Below are 7,531 nucleotides of genomic sequence, written 5' to 3' on the forward strand. Positions count from 1 at the left end.
CAGGGCACACTCGGATCTTCTACTTGCTTGCTCCCACTTGCAGAAGAGTCCAAATCAAGCCCCTTGCAATGAGCTCCTCTACGGGGAACTCATTGGAGTTTCGGAGCCCCTGAACCCCTCTGAAGAAGCCGGCGATACAGTCGACACTCGGGAGAGCTTCCCGGTGCGACTGTTCCCGTTGCACTGAAACCTGGTCACCGTCTCTTTCTGTACACTTTTGAATTACCTTTGGCTCAGAAGCAAAACAAGGGGGAAATTGGCACAAAACCACTCTCAGATGTCACGGCAGGACCAGGGGGCGTGACACAAGCAAGCAAAAGTCCAGGAACAGTCCGAGGTCAAGCCGGGCAAATCAGGTAGCAAGGTTCAAGCAGGTTTAAATCACAGTCCAAAAGCAGGGTCAGACATACCAAAGTTTCAAGTCCATAAATCACAACAATACCAGAGGAGTCAGAGATGAACGCAGGGTCAACAAAGCCAAAGGTCAAAAGCCGAGGATCAAGCCGAGAAGAATTCCACAAGGTCTGGAGCAGAGATGCAAGGATTCAGGTCCTGAACAAATGACATTGCAAGCACAAATGACTGCTGGCAACAGACTTGCATATATACAGTGCTAGCTAATCAACTCATTAGCTAGCCAGGAGTGAGGACAGGATCCTGTCAGTAATCAGGGCTAAGAGATCTTCTGGCACGCATGCGTGCATTCTGCCTTCGCTCTCTCAGCTGTTGTCTTCTTACATTCCTGAGCCTGGTTACAGGTGGAGGCGAGTCTGATGATGAATTACTGGGCTGCAGCAGAGACTGATCCCTTGCAGGTGTTCCCTGGGAGGCTCTATCCTCCTCACCACTTAGATAGCTTTCAGCTACAGGATCCAGTCTTTGCCTTTCTGCTGCAGTACTGTCCTCAGGAGCCTGTTCAGGGTCCTCAGGAGCCTGTTCAGGGGCATCAGCAAAGGCAGGCATGACATCAGCAGGGGCAGGCATGACATCAGAAAACCCAAGGAAACAGTGACTGGAAAGTGAACTGAGCACTGAAGTGGGGGAAATCAAGGCAGAATAAAAAAGAAAATCTGACAGACATGCATGGTGAAAGTGAGGCAAAACACCCATGCATAATAGGCCTTATACTGAATCAGACTATTGATCCATCAGGGCCAGCACTGTCTGCTCAGACTGGTAGCAGCTCTCCAGGGGCTTAGGCAGAAGTCTTTCATATCATCTACTACCTGATCCTTTAACTGAACATGTCAGGGATTGAACCTGGGACCTTCTGCATGTTAAGCAGATACTCTGCTACTGAGACATGGCCCCTTTTCTTGCAGTGACAGTGACCCTATCACTGCTTTAAATGGCTACTGCAATGGATTATAGCAATACAAAACATGCATCTTAATTCTAATTTCAATTTGCCTAGAAATTTAGTGGATTTTGTGATGATTTTGGCTATTCTTGACAAACAATTTCCTTCTGAATAGTTCCAAGGGTAGTCCCATAAACTTTAATGATGGTAATTTGGACTGAGCTTCCCTGTTACTGCCCAACAACAACTGGTATTCAGAGATCTACTACCTTTGAATACAAAGGTTCCATTTAGCCTTTGTGACTAATAGTAAGTGTTGGACCATCTTCCATTTATTTGTCTAATCCCCTTTCAGAGCCATCTAAGGTAGAAGCAATTACGACACCCTACAGCAATGATTTCCATAAGCTATTCATTCACTGTATAAAGTAGTACTTGATTTTTTCTGTTCCGAAGCTAGTGTCCATCAACCTATTTCAGTGACCCTGAGTTCTAGATTTATGAAATAATTTTTTGTTCACTTTTCCTGTATCTTGTGTGATTTTATAAACATCTATCATGTCCCTCCTTAATCATATTTTTCTTTTAACTGAAAGACCCCAACCCCTTTAGGCTTTCCCCATATGGAAAACTGATTATTTAGGCTGGCTTTTTCTGCACCCTTTTCAGCTCCGCAGTATCTTTTTCATAATGTGGTGGCCAAAACTGCTGCATTTGGAACTGTATTCCAAATGCAGCTGCACTAAATATCTATTGAAGGATATTAAAATGCTGGCCATTTTAGTTATGCATTTATTTATTTTCCCCAATGCAGATACTTTAGACTTACTTAAATGAACTTGTCATATTATTGTCCAGTCTCCCAGTCTGGAGAGCTCTTAACAGTCTTTGTGGGTCTTCAGCATTCTGAACAATTCGGTGTTGTCTCCAGTCTTGGCCATTTCAGTCCTACTTCCTGATAATTCATAAACAAATGAAATATCTGCAATCCTAATGTAAGTCCCTGGGGAATACCACTACTTAATTCTCTGTGAGAACTGTCCATTTAGTTCTGCCCTCTTGCTTCCTGTTGTTTAACCAGCTGCTAATCCATGAGAGAAACCTTATCCCATTACTGCTAAATTTTCTCATACGTTTTTGGTGAACGACTCTGTAAAAAGCCTTTTTAGAAATTCTAGTATATAATGCCTATCAGGCCACCATTATCCACATGTTTGTTAACATTTTGACAGAACTCCAGGAGGTTAGTGAGGCAGGAAATTTCAGAGTCATGGAGCTGAAAGGGCCACCTAGTCCAAGCTCCTGATCAGTGCAGGAAATCCACAACCAGAGCATTCTTGAGAGATGGCTATTCTGTCTTTGTTTAAAGACCTCCAAGTCCCCCCTCCAACAGCAGCCCCAAAAGCCCCTGAAATGCTGTTTCCCCGGATGTTAGGGACTCCCAGGAATAGCTGGGTGAAACAGGGCCTCCCATGAGAGGGGGAATCAGTAAAAATTGCCCACCCTTGCAATGGGAATTCGAGGCAGGGTCCAGCCTATGTTTCAGTGAATGGCAAATCACATTTGCCATTCGCTGCAGCCATATCACTCTGCCAAAAACTATGATAATTCTTCCTCCATGGGTCTTGTTCCTCTGTATGTTTAATAGTTTTAGTTTTAATAACAGTTTCCACCAGTTTGCTCAGAACAAATATTGGCCCAGAATTTCCTCACTTCCTCTAGGTCCTTTTTAAAAAATGGTATTGCATTTTTACTTTTTCAATTCCCTGATAAAGTGGCTGGTTTTTGTGACAAGCTGCATGTCAAGTATACACAAATCATGAAATAAACATCATTGTTGGGAAATCACAACAAAACAAAGGCAAATGTAAGACCAACATGGATCGTGAAAAACAGAATTAACAAAAAACAAAGATGTGGCATATCTAATTCCAGGTAAAACACCACCACATAATATATAAAGACAATGTGCACTGTTCGGAAATCAGCATTTTCATATTTGAGTTCTTTAAGAATCCTCAGATGTATATAATTAAAGCTGTTGTTAGTTTTTTATTGGTCAGTTTGTCCTAGAACTTCATCTCTTGTCACCTCTGTGATTCAGTTCTTCAGATACTGCTGTGTACCCGGGGAAGTCTGTGCACGCAGTCGGGGCAACACGTGGTCAGGCGAAGGGCCCGAGGTTCATCTCCAAAGACAATAGCCTGAGCGGATCCTAGCGCGCACCTATCGGGAGGCTAGGATCCCAGAAGGGACCTATGGGTCTAGGGGTGCACTGTAAATACCCTATCACGGGTGTGTGTGGGGGTGGTGGGTGGGGGTGTGATTTAGGAATATAAGCCGGCCTGCGAGCCGGCTAAAGCATTTCCCCATATGTTCCCCCAAGGGCACTGCGATCGGGAACGCAAAACCGTCTGGCCCCCCCTGGGCCCAGGGACGCTAGGTTAGCAGTAACTAGGACCAGAGGGTTCTCCCTGGCGGCGCCAATGCTATGGAACGAGCTCCCTCAGGAGATCAGAGCTCTACGGGACCTCCAGCAGTTCCGTAGAGCAGTTAAAACAGAGCTATTCCGTCAAGCGTTTCAATAAGAACTGACTATGCTGGTGGTGTCGCACTAGCACTTTATCATAGGATGTATTAGCTTGCATTTTATGGTACTGTATTTATATGTGTAATTGTTGGTTTTAACTGTATGTTGGTTTAAAATGGTTTGTTAGTCGCCCTGAGCCACTTCGGCGGGAGGGCGGGGTAGAAATTTAATGAATAAAAAGAATAAATAAATAAATCTCAAGATCTGAATGTAACGAAACAAAGTATGAGCTGTAATCACTCTTCAACGCATCAGCCTCAATACTTTATAGATACCCTTCCCAAAATTAGCAGTTCCAGCGCGGGTAATTGCTCTGCATCTACCATAGTAACACAAAACATCCATTCAGCTTCTCTGTGGCCTTCCATCAGCAATCTTTTTATTCCTGAGAGCCCAACTGACTCCCGGGTTGGTTTTCTGTTTCTGATGTATTTAAAGAAATTTTTATTGTTTGTTCCTCACATTTTCCACTTGTCTAATTTTCAAATTACATTTGTTTTGTCACAGCCTGTGCTTCTTCTTGTTCTCCTTATTTGGGTAAGACTTCTGCTTTTTAACAGCAGCCCATTCTACCATCTCATTCTCCTGTGTGTGTGTGGTACATAGCTGAGCTTCAATTAACACGAATTTAAATAACCTCTGAGGCTTGGACCTTCTTTGCTCTTCCTTTCAGCTTCCTTTTCATTAATCGTCATTTTTTTTAGAAGTTTCCCCTTATGAAATTGCATGGCATTGGATATTTAAAACTAAACAGTAGTTTCCTATCCTTTTCTGGGCACAACTTTCACACCTCCACCATCTCAGTTGAGAACATCTATGGGTACAAGTTTATCTGTCAATCTCCATAGGCACATAAACATATTTCCTGACAATGTGCTGCTGGTATGGCCCATTCAAAATGCTGAGGCAGCAAGCCCTGAGATCTGGATATTTTGCTCAGGCAGGTTTGTCAGACTCTAGAGATTCTCATCTGCCCTTGAACTTAATACCAATGAACCTGGTAGGATAAATGAAACGCAAGCACTCTGCCGGCAATGGGAAGCCTATCACATACGGACACACAAAGCTGCCTTATAACAAGTCAAACCATTGGTCCTTCTAGCGCAGCACTGTGTGGGAGCAAGGCGTCTAAGATCTCAGTGTCAAATTATGTCTGATGCTGAGAGGTCTGTGAATATGGATTTCCCCGACATTTTAAAGGGAAATAGCCACTCTGCAGAAGCCCAATTTGAATGATGGCTATAGTATAGGGAAGAGAAGGGGTTTGACCAACCCTTGTCAACATACACACACACTGTTATTATGTCCTGTAAGGGGAACAGGCAAAGAGAGGATACTTTTATTTCCCACCCCTCCTTCCAGGGCTAGTAACAGCCTGGGGACAGTGAACCCCCAAGGGGGAAGGGTTAAATCCCCTGTCTCTGAACCACACAGCCCCAATCTGAATCAAGGGCACCTGCTATTTCCCTTTTAAAAGGCTGAGTTGGACAGTTCATAAATTGCAAAGTGCCCAATGTGGACTATAGGCAGGGGTCTTTCCCAGTCCAGCTACTTGAGAACCTCCAACTGAAAATGCTGGTGATTGAACCTGGAAAGTTGTACATGCAAAGGATGTAGGTGTGGCCTCTCCTGTGAGTCAGAACTCACCAGGGAATTGGACCCTGAAATTTATTTTCAGTGCCAGGGTTCATAATGCTTCTCAGCGTGTACAGCCACTTGCTACCTTATCACAAAGAGTCACAGTAGACATGACAGGGGAACTATAATTGTTTATTGAAAACATTTCTATCCTGCCTTTTCACCCAGTTAGGGTCCTCAAGGCAGCAGACATTTAAAATACTAAAAAGCAACTTTTAAAACAGTAGAGCCCTCTCGTCTGGCTATCCCAGGCTAGCCTGATCTCATCACATCTTACAAACTAAGCAGGGCCGGCCCTGGCTCGCCGCCAAGGAGGTCCAAGGTTGCTTTGCAGAGGCAGGCAAGGGCAAACCATCTCCAAACGTCTCTCACCTTGAAAACTCTATGGGGTCACCATAATTTGGCTCCAATTTGACACAAAAAGCCAACAATATAATATAAACAATATAACAAAGACATCTATAGGATGGCGGATCAGTAAGGGAATGCCACGCACCCAACGGTTCTGTGCAAAGTTGAAGGCGAGGTCTGCTTTGCACTGCACTCGTAAGGGAAATTAACACTCCCCCATCTCATTTCACTCTTCTTTTATGCACTCTGCCCAGCTTGAATATAAAAAATGAACCAAGCCAAGGGTAAAAAATAATAATTCAAATGATGGCATGCAGGGTGGCAACCCAGGAGAGTGAAGAAGAAGAAGAAGAGAAGAAGAGATTGGATTTAGGGTGTCTCAGAGCAGCTTACAAACTCCTGTCCCTTTCCTTCCCCACAACAGACACCCTGTGAGGTAAAAGAAGAAGAGAAGATATTGGATTTATACCCCTCCCTTCACTACCCAAAGGAGTCTCAGAGAGGCTTACAAACTCCTTTCCCTTCCCCTCCCCACAACAGACACACTGTGAGGTAGGTGGGGCTGAGAGAGCTCTTGACAGAAACGGCTCTTTTTCAAGGACAGCTCTCATCAGAGTTATGGCTTGCCCAAGGTCATCCAGCAGGTGCAAGTGGAGGAGTGGGGAATCAAACCCGGTTCTCCCAGATTAGAGTCCACGCACTTAACCACGACACCAAACTGGCAGAGTGGGCAGAGTTTAGCCCCCCTCATCTGCTCTCCTGGTTTTGTGCACAAAGGGACATCCCCCTCACTCACTCTTTCCCCAATGAATGATTATTAGGCACCAAGAAATAAATATAAATGAATGCCCAGAGGATACCTAGCTTGGCCCTCAGAATCCAAATAAACCTTCGCATATCTCTGGCACCCTAGTTGTAAATATTTGTCCTTATTTGTCTACAATGCCATAGTACACTAAGAACATTGTTGTCTTCTGGGTCAGAGAACATGGCTTACAGGCACAACTGAACCTGCCTTTTCTAGAAACTAATCACTGCCCATGGGGTCAGTCATCAGAACTACCGCTTCTTTTCAGTATGTATAAATTCTCTATGTGTGTGTCTGTACTCTGACAGGGCACATGAAAACTAGACTAAAATGAAGCACCAGCCTATTCCAGAATAGAATATGGATGGCTGAATGGATAAATTTAAACTGCTGCTATCTCAAAGAATTAAGATATTATACATTGTCTTACCAAAGATACCCCAAAACCTTACTTTAGGTCTTACCGCACCAAATGGTTGCATGTCAGGTGCAGGCATGCAAGACATTTGGGACCTCTCTCTCCTCTCCCTGAGAACTCTGAAGGAGATACTTAGAAAAAGAAGTCAGCAACAGTAAGAGCTGAGGGGTAGGGTCCCTTGGATTGTGGCCCAGAGGAGAAGAGGGAGGGAAGGGGAAGCTGCCTAACCAGGGCTCTTTTTGTAGAAAAAGCCCAGCAGGAACTCATTAGCATAATAGGCCACACCCAACAGCAGAAACTCATTAGCATATTAGGCCACACCCATGACAGCACAGCTCATTAGCATATTAGGCCACACCTCCGTGTTACCAGAAGTGTGCTCATCCAGCCACACCCATCTTTTGCTTCATATTCTGCTTACCATGT

This window comes from Gekko japonicus, unplaced genomic scaffold, assembly GCF_001447785.1.
Source record: "Gekko japonicus isolate JY-2015 unplaced genomic scaffold, Gekko_japonicus_V1.1 scaffold446, whole genome shotgun sequence".
Taxonomy (NCBI): domain Eukaryota; kingdom Metazoa; phylum Chordata; class Lepidosauria; order Squamata; family Gekkonidae; genus Gekko; species Gekko japonicus.